We start from the raw sequence: 20,033 nt of genomic DNA, 5'->3' as shown, positions 1-20,033 counted from the left end.
GTCCGATAGGTCATTTGCAAATATCTTTTCCCATTCTATTGGTTGCCTTTTAGTTTTGTTGATTGTTTCCTTTGCTGTGCAGAAGCTTTTTATCTTCATGAGGTCCCAATAGTTCATTTTTGCTTTTAATTCCCTTACCTTTGGGGATGTGTCAAGTAAGAAATTGCTGCGGCTGAGGTCAGAGAGGTCTTTTCCTGCTTTCTCCTCTATGGTTTTGATGGTTTCCTGTCTCACATTCAGGTCCTTTATCCATTTTGAGTTTGTTTTTGTGAATGGTGTGAGAAAGTGGTCTAGTTTCATTCTTCTGCATGTTGCTGTCCAGTTCCCCCAGCACCATTTGTTAAAGAGACTGTCTTTTTTCCATTGGATGTTCTTTCCTGCTTTGTCAAAGATGAGTTGGCCATACGTTTGTGGGTCTAGTTCTGGGGTTTCTATTCTATTCCATTGGTCTAAGTGTCTGTTTTTGTGCCAATACCATGCTGTCTTGATGATGACAGCTTTGTAGTAGAGGCTAAAGTCTGGGATTGTGATGCCTCCTGCTTTGGTCTTCTTCAAAATTACTTTGGCTATTCGGGGCCTTTTGTGGTTCCACATGAATTTTAGGATTGCTTGTTCTAGCTTCGAGAAGAATGCTGGTGCAATTTTGATTGGGATTGCATTGAATGTGTAGATAGCTTTGGGTAGTATTGACATTTTGACAATATTTAAAAATATGGAACGCTTCACAAATTTGTGTCTCATCCTTGTGCAGGGGCCATGCTAATCTTCTCTGTATCGTTCCAATTTTAGTATATGTGCTGCCGAAGTGAGCACTGAAGTCAGACATTTAACCAGCTGAGTCACCCAGGCGCCCCTAAGTTGGAATTCTTAAGTGGTTGTAGGAGTTACTTATTTGTCTTTGGGTGTTTCCCATGTATACATGAGGTATGCATGCGAATCAACTCCTGTTTTTGTCTTGTTAATCTTTTATTCCAGTGGCCTCAGCTGAGAAATCAGAAGAGAAGGAAACTTACTTTTCCTCCTGTACAGTTTCCTTGATTTTTCACTTATAGGCTTTAGCTACTGGCTTACCACTTCACAAGTTAGGGATTTGGCTCTCTTCCCCTTTCCCCATGAAACACATGCACACCCTTCCCATCCCTTTATCCTTCCAATACAGTTACATCATTAATTTTCCTTAGATCTTTATTCAGTAAATGTAATTCATAGCATTACGACCATGTAAATGCTACCCTGAACTAAGCCACGTAGTAAACTATAACGACTTTTGCTATCCTGAACAACTTTTTTTAATTCCCTGGATAGTAAGTGTATTAGTAGTAGATGCACTTACCACAAATTCAAACACAAAGTCTCCTGCAATGATATACACATCTTCTCAAGACACTTAGAGCATCCCATATTTTATCAATCTGATCCTCTTGAAGAAACACTTCCCAGATTCTCTGCCATGTTCCAGTCTGGACTGTTTTGTTCTCAACAACTGGGGTGGAGCTGTCATCCTGAGGATTCCCTTCATTTCTCTTGAGTCGGATCTCCCGTTTCTTCTGTCTTGAGTCTTCGTTCTTGGTTTGTTCCCTTGTTGTGGTGAAACATACCCTTCAGTCGCTCCCTGATAAACACATGGGAAATACACTTTTTGAAACATTGCCTTTCTAAAATGTCTTTCTTCAGCCCTCATATGCAACTGCTCTTTTGTCATTCTAAGATAGAAGTGGTTTGGGGGCACCTGGGTGGCTCAGTCAGTTAAGCGTCTGACTTCAGCTCAGGTTATGATCTCACGGTTCGGTTCGTGAGTTCCAGCCCCACGTCGGGCTCTGTGCTGACGGACAGCTCAGAGCCCGGTGCCTGCTTTGGATTCTGTCTCTGTCTCTCTGCCCCTATCCTACTCGCTCTCTGTCTGTCTCCCTCCCAAATATAAAAAATCAAACACACAAAAAAATGTTAAGGTAGAAGTGTTATTCCTCCAAGGGTTGAAGACGTCACTTTCTCATCTTCTAGCCTCTGGTATTACTGTTGAGAAAACTGATGACATTTTATTTTGATCCCCTTATCTCTTTGGCAGTTCACTTTTTCTGTTCTCTTTTCCTGAAACTCCTGTTACTTAGATATTAAGTCTTGTGGATCCATCCCCCGATTTTTTTTACTTTTTCTCTTTTACATCATTTGCTCTACTGTTGAGGAGAGTTCTTCAATTTTATCCTCCAATTTGTTACATTTTTCAAAATTTCCATTATGTTTCTGAATGTCTAGAGCTCCCTTTTCTTCAAAAGTTCTGTTTCTACGTCATTCTTTTGCTGTCTCAAGGTTGAAATATTTCTTCTTGCCTCACTGAAGATACTACTGATGGGTTTTTGTTTTAACTTTCTTTTCTTTGAATGTGTCTGCTATTTCTCATGTTGCTTTGTAAATGTTGGTTTGTCTTGGTCTGAATCTCTCACATTAGGGTTTCCGCACCTGTAAATCTTGATCATTTGCTCATGAGAGTGAATTTGTGGCTGGGGCTTTTCAACAGTGAACTTCACCCGAGGGTCATCATTTTCCCAATGAAAACTCATCATCGGTATGTGTAAGACTCTCTTCTTGGGCTGCTCAGATTCTCCAGGGGAACTTTCCAGTCTCCTACCTTAAAGACAATGGCCTGGTTTCCAGTATTCTGGGAGCCCAGGAGATGGGGAGGACTGGGGTCCCAGAAGCCAGTAAGACTAGTTACTCCAGCTCCCAGTTCCTAGCACAGCATCCACCTCCATCTCTGCCTACTGTCTTCCAACCCAGGGACCTTCTGTTTTCCTGTGCAGAAAAAAAAAAAAAATCTTCTAATTCTGTGAGTGTGGAGGAGGCCAAGTGTCTGACTGCACAAATTGGAGAAGGTGGTCTGGGGATTAAAATGTTCTTTCAAAAGCTTCCAACAAGGGGTTCCTGGGTGGCTCATTTGGTTCAGTGTCAGACTCTTGATCTCAGCTCAGGTCTTGGTCTCAGGATTGTGAGTTCAAATCCCACGCTGGGTTCCATGCTGGATGTGAAGCCTACTTCAAAAACAACAACAACAACAACAACAAAACTTCCAACAAATCCTCTTTCTTTAAACCCCTCCCTTGACCCCCATTTCCAGAGGTACTCAGTGTTACCCATTCATAGCCTTTGTAGATTTGTGGGTCAATCCACTTTCCTCACTGATGATCTAGGATTCAGCTGTCTCAGCTCTGCTAAATCAGCACTTGTTTATTTGCTTTCCAGATTCCAAAAGTTTGCTGTGATTTTCTCCTCTCCCATTTTCCCTTTGCCAGTAAAAATCTCTTCTATTGTAGTTTCAGAGAGACTTCCGGAGAAAAGGATATTAGATATTGCGGTCCTTACCTGGAAACCACCGTGTAACTCATGTTAGTTGCTTACAAAAACAAAACGATGGGGCCCGTGGGTGACTCAGTCGGTTGAGCGTCAGACTCGGCTCAGGTCATGATCTCACAGTTCGTGGGTTTGAGCCTCGCATCGGGTTCTGTGCTGACAGCTCAGAGCCTGGAGCCCGCTTCGGATTCTGTGTCTCCCTCTCTCTCTGCCCCTCCCCTGCTTTCTCTCTCTCTCTCTCTCTCTCTCTCTCTCTCTCTCTCAAAAGTAAATAAATATAAAAGGAAACAAAACAAAACACAAAAATAACAAGAATGATACAAAGCCCTGATGCAGGAAAAAAATGTTCTGTTGATGTTGGGATATAAACTGAATCCTATTAAAAACTTTAAAAGCAGTCAAGATAAACCTTCTGACCTTGAACCAGTGAAACTTTCTTTGAACCTAGGGAGCAAGTCCACTAATTAAAATAAATGTATAAGGCATCTTGGTATGTAGTCTCCTACCCCTATGGTGTTTGTTAGGCAGTTCCCCAATGCTGAGTCTCTTCCTTATAATTCTCCCTGATGTTAAGTTATCCCTCTCCTTTGCTTCCTGGCTCTCAATAGCCGTGTGTCAGTCTCAATAACTCGGGCTCGACTATGTAGCAGGTTCAAGGATACCTTCCCTTAAACTTAGCCCAGAGCCGGTCCTTAATTGCCACTCCTTAGCTCTCTTTTCTCTGGGCCCAGTTACATTCTAGAGCCAAGGATATTTCAAACATAAGGAACACCAAGTCTTACAAGTATGATGGAATGAGCTGAGGCCTCCCTCGCCACCCACCCACCCTCACGGCTCAGGCATCTGCAGCGAAATTAATCCCAGGAAGGAGGCAAGTGCTCCTTTGGCCCCATTATGTCACAGCTTTTATTTTTACGAGAAGCAGAATCAAATTATGTTCATAGGGAGGAACATGAATGCTTCACTGAAGACTAGAGTGTTGAGGGGTGCCAGGGTGGCTCAGTCGGTTGAGCGTCCGACTCTTGATTTTGGCTCAGGTCGTGATTCCAGGGCTGTGGGATCGAGCCCCATGTCAGCCTCTGCACTGAACATTGTGCCTGACTGAGATTCTCTCTCTTTCTCTCTCTCTCCCCCTTTTCCCCTCTTATGTTCTTTCTCTGTCTCACACATACACACAAAAGACTAGAGTGTTGATATTTGGAGGAAGTTTTTGCATATGTTGGTAAAGTGTGTTTTCCAGCTGATAAATTAAGGAGGAAACCAGCCTCAGCCATTGTAAGTGGAAAGAAGACTATGGGGGCCCAATTTTCTGCTACTTCCACCAGTTATGGGACTGGGGCACCCATATGCTTTTACTGCCAGCAGACACCTGCACAGAGGAGAATTCTCACTAATATCTAGCCAAATCCTGTGATGGCAGAGTATACAAGTCGCGAGGTGACAGTGGGTAGCATGCCGCTTTACTTTGTGCAGAGGAGCGGAACTTTCCAGGGAGGAAGGTCTAAGGATGCTGTTTGAGGAAGGCCGAAAGAAGAGAACATGGAGGAGAAAGAGGATGTTCAAGTGAGAGAGAGTTAAGGAAAGAAGGAATATTCACAAGGACACCCCCTTCCAACATGGAATCCTGAGAATAGAATGAGGGGATGAATTAGCTCGCACCTCCAGTCTCCCTCAAGTGAAATAATGACTTAGGTCTTCATCAAGGTGCAGTATGGGCTCAATCACAGCATGTGAGTTCCCTTGAGGAGGACAGGATCCCCTCCTGCTCACCTCTCAAGGCACCAGCCACTACCAGGTAGAGAAAGCAACAGACAGCTTCTAAAGCCTGACAGATACAAGATCAATTCACGTTAATCCCCTCTACCCACATACACCCACCCAGGAGACAGGGCTGGACTGGGGGATAGAAGGAAAAGTACTTGGAATTGGAAGATAACTTTGTTCGCTTTCTTCCTTCCTCACTAAAGATTCCATCCATTCCATAATACAAAGTCCTTTGGATATCCTGGTGACTCTGTTTAGTCCTGAATCCACGACAGAAGCCCTGCCTTCTGATGTTCGGGGTAAGGCTGGAGGCATCCTGGCTACCAAGACAGAGTCTTGCATTTGCATTTATACTCTTACCTAAAATATCTAGAGTCCTTTTCCATATGTTCTTTCATCTGATTTTCATCACAACACGAAGTTGTTAAGCATTCTAGCAGGAAATCCACAGCTCGGTGCAGAGGAGCAAAGTCTCCTGTGTCATCCACTCTGGGGGTCAGAGTTATTAGTCACTAGTCAAATTAATCGGAAACGTATCCTGCTGCCATTGGCTGCAGTCCAGGAGATACTCAAAGGGGACAGGCAGGAAGTGACCCAAGAGCTCTTGCTCTGACAGGTAGAAGAAATGTAAATCAACACCCTCTCTAGAGCAACCCGGTAGACAGAAAAGAACACAGATGCTGGAGACAGCCTTTACATTAGAGACAGAAGACATTCCTGGGATATGTTACATACTCCATCGAATGAATCAACCCTCCATAGAAATACCATAGGGCAGTTAACTTTTCTTGAAACGCATCCTGAGGACTTTCCATATTCCTCAAGCTGCAAACACTAACACGGAACACAATTACCCCTGTGAAATGTACAGGAGGAGTCCACACAATGGACACAAATAAATCAGACTTACTCCTGTACATTGGTCTCGTAATAACCCCCCCCCCCCGAAAAATTCAGCAGCTAAGTTACTACATTCATAAAACTTTGGTGTTGTTCTTGAACAGTGAGAAACACAAACATTAAATCCTCAGACGTCAAGCGTTAGCTGGAGTAAAGGTCTGTACTCATGGCAATAATGAACCTCCTGCTGAACAAAGAGAAGCATAATCTGACAATATTCTCATGTGCTGATGAAGAACCACAGTGTAGAATGACATGGGGTAAATGGTATCACAAAGACCTATGACCAGCCCCTGGGGAAAGCCTGAAAGCAGGAATCAAGCCATGATTTCACATCCGTCAGGAAAGCTGGGAGGAATGGGGTTGAAGGAAAAGCTTTGGGTCACTGGTATTCTATAAACTGACTTAGTGAGAGGCTAAAGATCTGCGAAGATTGGAATGAGAGAATATTCTGTTGAGAAATTACAGGTAAGGAAGAATATGAAATGAAGAGGTTTGGGGGTGGGGTTAGCAGGATTGAAAGACAGCTTTGGGGGAGGCAGGGAGTGGAGAAGGACAGAAGGAGGGGAGCTGGGTAACAGAGCCACCCTGTACCACAGCCCAGCGCACAGTAAGACAAACTATACCAACTATTGTGGCAGGAGCCAAGATGGCGGACCAGCATGGAAGTTTTTTGTGTGTCTCACATCCATGAAATACAGCCAGACCCACACTAAACCATCCTACACACCTAGAAAACTGATTGGAGGATTAACACAACAACCTGAACAACCTGAACCACAGAATTCAGCAGAAAGAGAAAAAATTCATTTTTATTTTCAATTTTTATTAAAAATATTTTTCTTTAATTTTTATTACTATATTTTTTACTTTGTGTAAACTTTTTCAAATTCTATTTTACTTCCATCATTTTAGTTTAGTCTGCTTTAGTGTATTCACCTTTTCAAATTTTCAAACAATTTCCTTTTTTTCTTTCTCTTTTTTTCTCTTTTTCATTCCTTTTTTTTTTTTTGAATGCAGAAAGAGAAAAACTTTTTATTTTCAATTTCTATTAAAAATATTTTTATTTAATTTTTTAAATATATTTTTTACTTTTATGTAAATTTTTTCAAATTCTATTTTACTTGCATCATTTTATTTAATCTACTACAGTGTATTCACTTTTTCAAATTTTCAAATGATTTCTTTTTTCTTTTTTTTAATCTTTTTTCTCTTTTTCATTTCTTTTTTTTCTTGAATACAGAAAAAGAAAAAAATTCATATTTATTTTTGATTTTCATTAAAAATATTTTTAATTTTTTCTACTATATTCTTTACTTTTGAGTATATTTTTTCAAATTCTATTTTACCCCCATCATCTCATTTTAGTCTACTTCAGTGTATTCATTTTTTCAAATTCTCAAACGATTTCCTTTGTGTGTGTGTGTGTGTGTGTGTGTGTGTGTGTTTAATTTTTAATTTTAATATTTTTTAATTTCAATTTTTCTACCTCATTAATTCCTTTTCTCCCTTCAAAATGACAAAACGAAGGAATTCACCCCAAAAGAAAGAGCACGAAGAAACGACAGCCAAGGATTTAACCAACACAGAGACAAGCAGGATGTCTGAACCAGAATTTAGAATCACGATAATGAGAATACTAGCAGGAGTCGAAAATAAATTAGAATCCCTTTCTGCAGAGATAAAAGAAGTAAAAAATAGCCAGAATGAAATTTAAAATGCTATAACTAAGCTACAATCATGAAAGAATGCAGCGGTGGCAAGGATGGATGAGGCAGAACATAGAATTAGCGATATAGAGGACAAACTTATAGAGAATAACGAAGCAGGAAAAAAAGAGGGAGATTAAGGCAAAAGAGCACGACTTAAGAATTAGAGAAATCAGTGACTCATTAAGAAGGAACAACATCAGAATCATAGGGGTCCAAGAAGAGGAAGAGAGAGAAATAGGGGTAGAAGGGTTATGTGAGCAAATCATAGCAGAAAACTTTCCTAACCTGGGGAAAGACAAGGACATCAAAATCCAGGAAGCACAGAGGACCCCCATTAGATTCAACAAAAACTTACCATCAACAAGGCATATCATAGTTAAATTCACAAAATACTCAGGCAAGGAGAGAACCATGAAAGCAGCAAGGGAAAAGAAGTCCCTAACCTACAAAAGAAGACAGATCAGGTTTGCAGCAGACCTATCCACAGAATCTTTGCAGGCCAGAAAGGAGTGGCAGAATATATTCAGTGTGCTGAATCAGAAAAATATGCAGCCAAGAGTTCTTTATCCAGCAAGGCTGTCATTCAAAATAGGAGAGATAAAAAGTTTCCCAGACAAACAAAAATTAAGAGTTTGTGACCACTAAACCAGCCCTGCAAGAAATTTTAAGGGGGTAAAAGATGAAGAAGAAGAAAAAAAAAAATACATATATATATATATACACACACACACCAAAAGCAACAAAGATTAGAAAGGACCAGAGAACACCACCAGAAACTCCAACTCTACAAGCATAATGGCAATGAATTCATATCTTTCAGTACTCACTCTAAACGTCAATGGACTCAATGCTCCAATCAAAAGACATAGGGTAACAGAATGGATAAGAAAACAAGATCCATCTATATGCTGTTTACAAGAGACCCACTTTAGACCTAATGACACCTTCAGATTGAAAGTAAGGGGATGGAGAACGATCTATCATACTAATGGTCAACAAAAGAAAGCCAGAGTAGCCATACTTATATCAGACAATCTAGACTTTAAAATAAAGACTGTAGGGGCGCCTGGGTGGCTCAGTTGGTTGTGTCCAACTTCGACTCAGGTCATGATCTCACGGTCCGTGAGTTCGAGTCCCGCATCGGGCTCTGTGCTGATGGCTCAGAGCCTGGAGCCTGGTTCAGATTCTGTGTCTCCCTCTCTCTGCCCCTCCCCCTTCATGCTCTCTCTCTCTCTCTCTCTCTCTCTCTCTCTCTCTCTCTCTCTCCCTGTCAAAAATAAACATTAAAAAAATTTTTTTAAATAAAATACTGTATCAAGAGATACAGAAGGACATTATATCATATCATAATCAAGGGATCTATAGACCAAGAAGACCTAACAATTGTAAACATTTATGTGCCAAATGTGGAAGCACCCAAATATATAAATCAATTAATCACAAACAGAAAGAAACTCATAGATAGTAATACCATAATAGTAGGAGACTTCAACACCCCACTCACAGCAATGGACAGATCACCTAATCAAAAAATCAACAAGGAAACAATGGCTTTGAATGACACACTGGACCAGATGGATTTACAGGTATATTCAGAACATTTCATCCTAAAGCAGCAGAATATACATTCTTCTCCAGTGCACATGGAATGTTCTCCACAATAGACCATATACTGGGACACAAATCAGCCCAACTACTGTGACCACACAGGCTATTTTCATGTGGGTCAGGACAATCATTTTTAAAATCAACCCTGAGATACAATTGTCATACCATAAACGATATGCATTTAAACTGTATAAATTTATTAGTTTTGGTCATATGCACATATCTGTGAAACTATCACCAAAATCAAGATAATAAGTATATCCATCACCCTCAAAATTTTCTCCCCCACTTTTGTGGTCCAGTCACTCTCATCCCCAGACAACTGCTCATCTGCTTTCTATCACTATACATTAGTTTTCACCTGCTGGAATTTTATATAAGTGGAATCACACAATACATATACTTTCCTGTCTGGTTTCTTTCACTCAGAATAATTACTCTGAGATTCATCCATGTTGCTGCAAGTGTCAATAGTTCGTTCCTTTTTAGTGCTGAGTACTATTTCACTGTATGGATATACCACAGTTTGTTTATCCATTCACATGTTGATGGGTATTTGGATTTCCAGTTTTTGGCTATTCCAGAGAAAGCTAGTGGGAACGTTGGAGCACAAATCCATATAAGACTTTGGGTGGGCATAGACTTTTATTTCTCTTGGCTAAATACCTAGAGGTAGAATGACTTGATCAGATAATACGTATAAGTCCAACTTTTTAAGAAACTGCTAGACTATTTAATGAAGTGTCTATAACATTTTACATTCCCACCAGTAGCATATAAGAGTCTCCACTGCTCCATATCCTTGCCAACACCTAGTATGCTTTTAGTTTCAGCCATTATAACATGCTCAGTGGTATCTCATTGTGATCTTTAAAAATTTTTTTATTTTATTTTTTAGTTATTTTTGAGAGAGAGAGAAACAGAATGTGGGCGGGGAAGGGGCAGAGAGGAGGGAGACACAGAATCCGAAGCAGGCTCCAGGCTCTGGGCTGTCAGCACAGAGCCTGACACGGGGCCCGCACTCACGGACCTGACCGTGAGTACGTGAACTGAGCCACCCAGTCGCCCCTCTCCATGTGATCTTAATTTGCATTTCTATTGGTGACTGTTGATGGTGAGCATTTTCTCCTCATGGGCCTATTTGCCACCCATATATCTTCTTTAATTATCTTTCCAGATCTTTTGCTCGTTTCTTTTTTTCCTGGATTGTTTATTTTCTTATTATTGAGTTTTGAGGGTTTAAAATATATATATTCTGGATATAATTGCTCTGCTAGATAAATGATTCACAAATATTTTCTCCCAGTAGGTAGCTAATCTTTTCATTCTTTTAACAGTGTCTTTTGAAGACCAGAAGTTTTAAATTTTGATGAATTTCAATTTATCAATTTTTTCCTTTATGGATTGTGCTTTTAGTATAATATCTAAAAAGTCTTTACATAGCCCAAAACCATAAAGGCTTTATTTTATATTTACTTCTAGAAGTTTTATGGTTTTAGGTTTTACATTTATAGCTATCATCCATTTTGAGTAAATTTTTGTATATAGTATGAGGCATGGGTCAAAATGTATTATTTTGCATGAAGATATCCAATTGAGCACCATTTGTTGAAAAAATTGTCATTTTTCCACTGAACCATCTTTGAACCTTTGTCAAAAAATCAGTTTTTGTGTGGGTCTGTTTCTGGTCTTTCTGTTCTGTTCCACAGACCTTTTTTCTCTCTTTACACCAATATGACAATTAATGTAGCTTTAAAATAAGTCTTGAAATCAGGTAGTGTTAGTTCGTCAACTTTTGTTCTTTCTCAAGGTTATTCTTTCTATACTAGCCCTTTGCATTTCCTTATGAATTTTAGAACCCATTTTTTTCAATTTGTACCAAAGAGTCTACTATGATTTTACTAGAATTATGTTGGATCTACAGATCAGTTTGGAGAACTGACATCTTTAAATGGATCATTGGGCCCATAAACATAGTATATCATTTTATTTATTTAGGTCTTCTCTAATTTTACTCAGCATTGTTTTGTGGTTTTCAGTACACAGGTCTTTCATATCTTTTTTCAGATTTATTCCTAAATATTTCATATTTTTGATGTTATTGCTAATTTTTTTCTTGTTAAGTTTCCAATTGTTCATTACTGGCATATAGAAATATAAATGACTTTTGTATATTGATCATATTTCCTGCAAAACTCATTTATTACTTCTAGTAGCCTTTTTGTGGATTCCATCAGATTTTCTACATGGATGATCATGTTGTCTGAGAATAAAGACCCCTTTACTTCTTCCATTCCAATCTGGCAGCCTTTTCTTTCTTTTTCTTGTCTTACTGCACCAATTAGGAACTTGAAGTGCAATGATAACAGAATAGAAAAAGAATAGAAATGGTGAGAATAGACTTACTTGACTTGTTCATGATCTCAGGAGGAAAGTATTCAGTCTTCTGACATTATGATGTTAGGTATAGGTTTTTCATAGATTCCTTTTATCAAGCTAAGGAAATTCCTTTTTATTTCTTGTGTGCTGAGAGTTTTTATCAGGAAAGGATGATGGATTTTGTCAAATCCTTTTACTGTATCTATTGAGATGATCATATGATTTTTCTTTTACAGTTTACTAACATGATGAATTATATTCATTAATTTTCAAACATTAAACTAACCTTTAACTCCAGAATAAACTCCATGTGGTCATAATGTATTGTTTTTTATCTATATTGTTGGATTTGATTGGCTTGTGGTTTTCACGTATCATCTTTGGCTGAGTTTAGTATCAGGGCATTCCTAGACTCAGGGAAAGAGTTGAGAAATATTTCCACCTTTACAAATTTCTGGAAGAATTTAGACAGAACTGAAATAATTTCTTCCTTAAATGTGTCATAAGTTAATCAATGAAGCTCTTTAGGCTTGGAGTTGTCTTTGTGGGAAGGTTTTTAACTACAAATGCAATTGTTTAGTAAATATCAGGCTACCCAGGTTATCTATTTCTTATTGGGTGAGCTTTTGTAGTTTGTGTCTTTCAAAAAAATTGTTCATTTTGAGGGAGGGGAAAGTGGGTGATGGGCTATTGGGATGAGCACTGGGTGTTGTATGGAAACCAATTTGACAATAAATTTCGTATTTAAAAAAATTGTTCAACTAAGTTGTTGAATTTATTAAGTCATATACAATATTCCCTTATTATCCTTATGATGTAGGGTTTCTCAACAGCACAGTATTGATATTTTGGAGTGGATAAGCCTTTGTTGAGGGGGCATGTTCTGTGCATTGTGGGATGTTTAGCAACATCTCTGGTCTCTGCCCACTGGTTGCCAGTAACATTCCCAAAGCTCCCCAGCTGTAACAATCAAAACTGTCTCCAGGCATTCACAAATACCCTTGGAGGGAAGAGGGGTTGAATAACCTCCAGTAGAGAATCATTTTTTTTCTTAAAAAAATTTTTTTTTAAGTTTATTGATTTTCAGAGAGAGAGAGAGAGAGGTAGAATGAGCAGGGGGAGGACCAGAAAGAGGGGAAAGGCTAGAGAGAGGGAGACAGAGGATCTGAAGCAGGCTCTGTGCTGACAGCAGAGAGCCTGATGCAGGGCTTGAACTCACAAACCATGAGATCATGACCTGAGCCGAAATCAAGAGTCGGATGCTTAACCGACTGAGCCACCCAGGTGACCCAAGAACCATTGTTTTAATATCTGTAGAATCTGTAGTGATAGATTCTTGATCTTAGTATTGGGAATTTGGGTTGTCTCTCTTTTTCCCCCCAATCTATCTAAAGATTCTTACATTTTACTGAAGGGAAAAGGAAGGAAGGAAGGAGGGAGGGAGCGAGGGAAGGAGACTGTTTTCAGTTGCTGACTTGGCTTCAATTCAATTTCATCCCAACTGGCATCAGGTTTTTAACATTAGGCACAGCCTCCACTAGGATGACCCTAAGTATCGCTCAGAGTGTACATAGCAGATAGATGAGCCCCAGATGGGCATGAACATGGTTTGCATGTGGTCTGTCAGCAGCTCCACAATGATTTACACTCGCCTAGAAGAACTCCTCGGGCCATTTAGAGGCAATTTGTAAGTTAGAGCTTGTTTTGCCACTGTGGGCATTGCTGGTCTTGATTATTTCCTTCATGTCCTCCTACCCTTCTGTCCTTCCTTTCACAGAAATGAAGACGAGCCCATGGGTGGAGAGAAGAGAGGTCATAGATCTCCAGAAAAGCTCTACAGAACAGCCCACTTTGCACTTGGCCCTGGTTCTGGCACCGAGTAAATTCCCCCTTCACCTCCTCCCATGATCCTGAGCCCTCAAACTCTCCCTCCAGTCTCCTGCCACACTTCTTTTTCTTCCACCGTGGCTTTCCACAGTCCCCACAGGGTGGGATCCAGACTCAACGACCACATCGCAACCATACTGAATGGTGTACGATTTTATGTTGTCCCCAAACACTAACTTGCCTACTGTGTCTCTTACCCCAGTTAACTATGAACTCATACTCTTGGGTAGGTGTCTTCTGGAAAAGGACTGGTGAAAACATTTGTACTTGAGTGACAGCATTTCAACGTGTCACCCCTCCTAGGGGTATTTGCAGTTAATGGAGATCACAGAAATTAGTGCCCCCCCCCCTTTTTTTTTTAATCTTTCGTGATGCTAGAGCAGAAGTTGAAGATCTCTGCTATTGGAAACAGTCTTCACACACTCGGTGGACTTCTGGATTAGATTGTGATTCCCAGATGAAATTCTACTACACGGGAGAATATTATTTTCTCTATTCGAAGAAGCAAGAATCAGAAAATGGGCCGTGGAATGAGAAGGAGAGAGAATTTGAGGGGCAATCCTTGCCTTGAAGAGGAGGTGGAAGAGGAAAGTGAAGTTATAATGAAGCCAAAACTGTAAGATGCCCTCAAAGTGCTATGTTTTGTGGTCCTACATCCTTAACTCCAAGAAACAAAAACCGGAGCGCCTGGATGGCTCACTTGGTTAAGTATCTGACCTCAGCTCGGGCCATGATCTCATGGTTCATGGGTTCGAGCCCCACGTCGGGCTCTGAGCTGACATCTTGGAGCCTGGAGTGTGCATCGGATTCTGTGTGTGTGTCTTTCTGTCTCTGTCCCTTCCCTGCTTGTGCTCTCTCTCTCTCAAAAATAAATAAATAAACCCTAAAAAGAAATCTTAATAGCAAAAGCAGGCATTTGTGACAGGCTGGTGGAGAAGTATTTTGTATGCAGCCCTGCAACCCCAAGGGCCCTCCTATTAAGACCTGGTGAGTAACTGCTTGGTGCACCCACGTGTTAGTCTGTTCCCGGGCAGAGCATCAGACTGGGTAGGTTCATGGACCATGGGTCCCATTTAGGGGATAAAGGCTCATTGTCAGGATGTTCAGGACTGTGAGGCAAGCTGCCTATCTAAGCATGGGGCATGTACCAACATTCCCAGAGCTCCAGTGTGGCAAAGAATTTGGGACTCTGTGGGCTGGATTTTCAACCTCCCTAATCATCTGTCCCTTAAATGAGAAGTGGGAGAATATATCACCAAGGATATAAAGCGCTTAGTAAAATAACACACAGTAAGTATTGACTGCTAACATTTTGTACTAATGCAGCATCATCTGGGACTGAAATTTCAGGCCAAAGTGGTTTGCTTGACCTTTGTTCAACTGCCTTGTGTATGCTTCAAGAGCAAGCATTTTATTGGGTTAATGTGTCACCTTTCCATTTGAAATATAGAATTGTTCCAAATTGTCTGGGACATAGCCAGGCTTTCCTGGGCCCATCTTATCACGTGGTTGCCTCTGGCTTAGGGACCAATCAACGGTGGCTGGAGGGGCATGTCTGTGTCACACCACATATGTGACATTGGCCATGACAGCCGATGGAGCAAGTTCAGGCCCCATCCCCGGGCAGGGTGACAGAGGAAGAAGCCAGGGATGTGGCAGGCATTGTGAGGCACTAGATGGAATTGAAAAGATCCACAAGACAAAAAAAGATGCCATTCCTAACCCAGAAGGTCCCACAGTCTAGCTGGAAAATGCCAACTGGAAAATTCTTTCCTTACTTTCCTCCTTCAAAAAATATTTATTCGGTATTAATTTCTACCGAGTGTCAATTTCTGTGCTATATTCTAGGGTACAAAAATGATCATGACGTAATTCCAATTCCTACTCTTTCTTTTTTTTTTTTAAAGTTTGTTTATTTATTTATTTATTTATTTATGTATTTATTTTTTCAATATATGAAGTTTATTGTCAAATTGGCTTCCATACAACACCCTTATTTATTTTGAGAGCGAAAGAGTCCCAAGCAGATTCCTCTCTGTCAGCACAGGGCCCAATGCAGAGCTCAAACCCATGAATTGTGAGATCATGACCCGAGCTGAAGTCAAGAGTCAGACACTTCATGGACTGAGCCCCCCAGGTGCCACCAATTCCTGCTCTTGACGAATTTACATTCCTCCAAAGGACACAGAAAGCACTGAGATCCATACAAAGTGCCAAGGGCTATTGTGGGGCAGAGTGGGGGACCACACCCGCCTGGGGGGGGAGAGGATTCGAGTTTCAGAGGCACAGGAGAAGCTGGGGATGGACGAGAGAAGCAGTATTTGGCCACTGAAGTGGCGAGCACCGGATGGGGAAATTATTCCAGAAAGCGAGAACAGCAACACAATCCGGTCCTTAACACAAACGTGTGGTGTATCCTTTCAAATTCTCTAGGAAGGTGTGAAGAAGAACAAGATCCAGGAGGGCTGGAGTGGCTAAGGAGAACCTTCTGGAAGAGAGGAAATTTAAAGCTGGCCTCAAAACACTGCGTGGAGGGGTTTTTGGAGGGGGGGATGGAGGTAAAACGAAAATGCTACATCAGGAGCTGTCCCTCACGGCGTGCCAAGGAGCAAAAACCAAGGGCAGCCACTAGGATGGCTGTAATAAAAAAGATGTACAACGACAAGTGTGGGAGAGGAGGTGGAGAAATTGGAACACTCACACACTGACAGAAGGAATGTAAAATGACACAAAGGCCTTGGAAAACAGTACGGTGATTTGTCAAGTTAAGCATAGAGTTACTATATGAGCCAGAATCTCTACGCCTACATATTTGCCCAAGAATACTGAAGACATAGGCCCACACAAAAACATGTACATAAATGCTCACAGAAGCATCATTCATAATAAACCAAAAAGTAAAAACTGCCCAAATGCCCGTGGATAAACAAAATGTAGTGTATCCAAACAACAGAATATTATTCAGCCATAAAAAGGAATGAAGTGCTGATTCACGCTACCACACGGATGGACCTTGAAAACATTACGCTGAGTGAAAGAAACCAGACACAAAAGGCCAAGTATTGTACGAACCCCTTATATGAATTGTCCAGAACAGGCAAGTGCTTAGAGACAGAGAGTAGATTAGCGGTTGCCAGGGGCTGGTGGAGGAGGGATTGGGGACTGTTCAGTGGGTGTACAGTTTTATTCGGGGGTAAAGAAAACGTTTTGGGGGGGTGCCAGGGTGGCTCAGTCAGTTGAGCATCCAACTCTAGGTTTCGGCTCAGATCATAATCTCACGGTTTATGAGTTCGAGCCCCGTGTCAGAATCTCTGCTGTCAGCACAGAGCCTGCTTGGGATTCTCTGTCTCTCCCTCTCTCTCTCTCTGCCCTTCTGTCCCTCAAAATGCGTTGATAAACTTTAAAAAAAAATGTTTTGGAACCGGTCACTGGTGATGCTCGCACAGCTTTGTGTGCAGGCCTGGCCTCCACAGCACAGCTTGAGACATACTGAGCTAGACCATGGGGTTTCCATCTGGTTCACTACTGTATCCCCAGTGCCTGCTTCTGGGGGTTGGGGAGCTCCATAGATGACACCTGCTTCCACCTGAGTTTAGAAGCAATTAAGAGTCAGGGCGCCTGGGTGGCTCAGTCAGTTAGGCATCTGACTTCGGCTCAGGTCCTGATCTCAGGTTCGTGGGTTCAAGCTCCACAATGGGCTTCATGCTGACAGTGCTGACCCTGCTTGGGATTCTCTCCCTCTGCCCCTCTGCCACTTGTGCTTTCTCTCTCTCTCTCTCTCTCTCAAAGTAAATAATAAAAAAAAAAAAAAAAAAGAAGCAACTAAGAGAGACAAACATACGGTCGCAGGCAGCTAGAGATCAAAATAATGTTTCTCTTCTTGCAAGTTGATTCTGCAGAACATGGTTCATATGATGAGTAAGTTGCCTTCATAACAGGGAATTCTAGGGTTTGACGGACTCATCCACTTTGTCAAGAGCACCACTGGACAGAGGCAGACCTCCCCCGAGAGGCTGCACCTGCCTCTGTCAGTGTGTGTTTCCCTGGGGAGGAGAGGCCGGTTTGCTGGAGAGAGCAGGAACGGTTTGTGCAGAGTGGGGAACATGTGTCCCCCCACACCCCGCACACAATAGGTACTCTACAAATACCTGCTCAGGTACATTAAACAAGTGAGCAAGCATTTGTTGGTTGTAAGCAGCCCCAGAGTTTTTTATTTTTTAATTTTTTTGGAAATTGCCCCTTCCATACTTCGTGGGACCGGTAGGCACACTCTCTTCTACCGCAGTCAGAGTCCTTCTGGGGATGACTGTGGTCTCCGGGAGAGAGGATGTCTCCTTCCCTCTGGGGTCACCAACACTGGAGGGCAGGTGAAGCTGGAGCTCTGCTGATTTCCATCCAGCAGAGAGTCCGCTGCGGACCGAAGCAGAGACCTCACACATCACCGCCCTGGGGAACAGGCACTTCCTTGCTGTGGCCTGGGCTCGACTTTTAAGTTTCAGTCACCTTCCACTCGAAAAAGTCCCGGCTAACGTAGGGAGAAACCATCATTATGTTCATCTTACACCTGCGGAAACTGAGGCTTCCAGGCCTTGGACAAACCACCTAAATGTTTGTGCCAAATACTAAGACCTATGGTTCCCTAGAGAATCGGGCCATTTGGGCAAGTAAGTGAAATCGTCCGCCGGGGCCTGATACAGACAAAGTGCCCCGTCAGGGCTAGTGATTGATTACTATTATCCAGGGCTTAGGACACGTCCCCCTGTCACATGGCAACTAAGTGGCAATGTCAGGATTTGAACCCGGGCTCTTTGGCTTCAAGCCCGGCTGCTTAAGGTCAGCTAGAGGAAGAGGAAGGGGAAGGAGGAAGAACAGAAATCACATTGGCAAGTTCAGGTAGGATCAACTCCTGAGGGCCTTGGATGCTATACCAGGGGATTTAGGTTTTCCTTTGCACATAATCAGAAACTTGGAAGTAAATCTGGAAGGTTCTTCTGGCAGAGGCACGGAGAGTCTAGAGGTGAGACTGGGGGGAACTGCCCTGTTAGAAGAGCTTGTGACAGCCTGGTGACATGGAAAGGAAGGGTGACCTAAGGGAGAGGCAGTGGGCGTGAAGACGGGGATGAAGATTCAGGGCACGACAGCGCAGAGGATGTAGGACTTTATGGCTGCCAACTGGGGACATAATCCCCTGAAGTGGAGACAAAGCCGACCTCTAAGTCCCACGCTGTTGAAATCGCTGCACTGCAAACAATCCTTCGACTCACAGTTGGGACACCATTCTGTAACTTCCAGAAAGGCAGGGCTCTAGGGCAGGTGATCTGCCTCTGATGAGACACCTTCCCACCTCTGGTGAAAGAATGTAGAGTCGACCCGCGAGGCCCCTCCTGATCCCGGATTGCCCCTGAGCTTGCAGACTCTCTAGAATGAACGCAAGACTCCAAATCCCAGTATCTGGGCGAGCTTTGGCCACAGAAGCACGTAGCCACAAGAGAGAGCTGCTCGTCTAGGAAACATCAGCTTCTAGGTTTGCTGAAGATTGCATTTGTGATATAAAACATGGGACACTCTGGCCTTGGCTGCTGCCAGCCGGAAGTGGGGCAAAGGTGTCAGTGTTTCAGGTACTTCCTTAGCTTCATGACCGAACCTCCAGCAGTCTGCCTTCGGCTTCTAAAGGACCAAGAATCATTTTCGGGAAAGAAAGCCTGCACCACCGTGCAGGTAAGGTGTTCAGCTGGAGTTGAGGAGGGGAAAAGGGAGAAGAAGAAAGCACCCAAAGATGCTGCCTGTCCACACCTACAGGAGAGAACGTGATGCCTTTCCCAGGAAGGGGAGTGGGTTCAGAAGCTCAGGGAAGGGATTACTATTTGGTCTTACTGAGACATGATAGGCCACTTGAGGGGGAAACTGATATAGAGGCCTGGGTGGTCAGAGGCGGGGAGCTGGCCACTGTCAGCATGGAGGGATCACTGAAGTTGGGACTCTCTCAGGAGAGGAGACCGGGGATAGATCTGCAGAGGAGTGTGTTCAGCGTGACACTGTCCACAAGCAGCTCAGTCCACAGGAACACCTAGAAGACCTCACACACGTTGGAAACAAGACAGGTTTCCAACCATCAGGGCTCCTTGGTAGATATCTGTATTAGCTTGGGGCGCCTGGGTGGCGCAGTCGGTTAAGCGTCCGACTTCAGCCAGGTCACGATCTCACGGTCCGTGAGTTCGAGCCCCGCGTCGGGCTCTGGGCTGATGGCTCAGAGCCTGGAGCCTGTTTCCGATTCTGTGTCTCCCTCTCTCTCTGTGCCTCCCCCGTTCATGCTCTGTCTCTCTCTGTCCCAAAAATAAAATAAATGTTGATACCTGTATTAGCTTATTAGGGGCGCCATAACAAATACCACAGGCTGGGTGGCTTAAACAACAGAAATGTATTCTCTCACAGTTCTGG

General features: G+C 42.5%; 1 non-coding gene across 1 annotated transcript; it reads right to left on the bottom strand.

Annotated features, from left to right (window-relative positions):
- Nucleotides 1–706: 706 nt before the first annotated feature.
- LOC144616221 (U6 spliceosomal RNA) lies at nt 707–813 on the bottom strand. Its single transcript, XR_013555369.2, has one exon. It is a non-coding gene; the product is annotated as a U6 spliceosomal RNA (small nuclear RNA).
- Nucleotides 814–20,033: the final 19,220 nt, after the last annotated feature.

This window comes from Panthera onca, chromosome B1 (genome assembly GCF_046562875.1).
Source record: "Panthera onca isolate mPanOnc1 chromosome B1, mPanOnc1 haplotype 2, whole genome shotgun sequence".
Lineage (NCBI taxonomy): Eukaryota > Metazoa > Chordata > Mammalia > Carnivora > Felidae > Panthera > Panthera onca.
The sequence above is the reverse complement of the archived record's forward strand: the minus strand, read 5'-3'. Positions and strand labels throughout refer to the sequence as shown.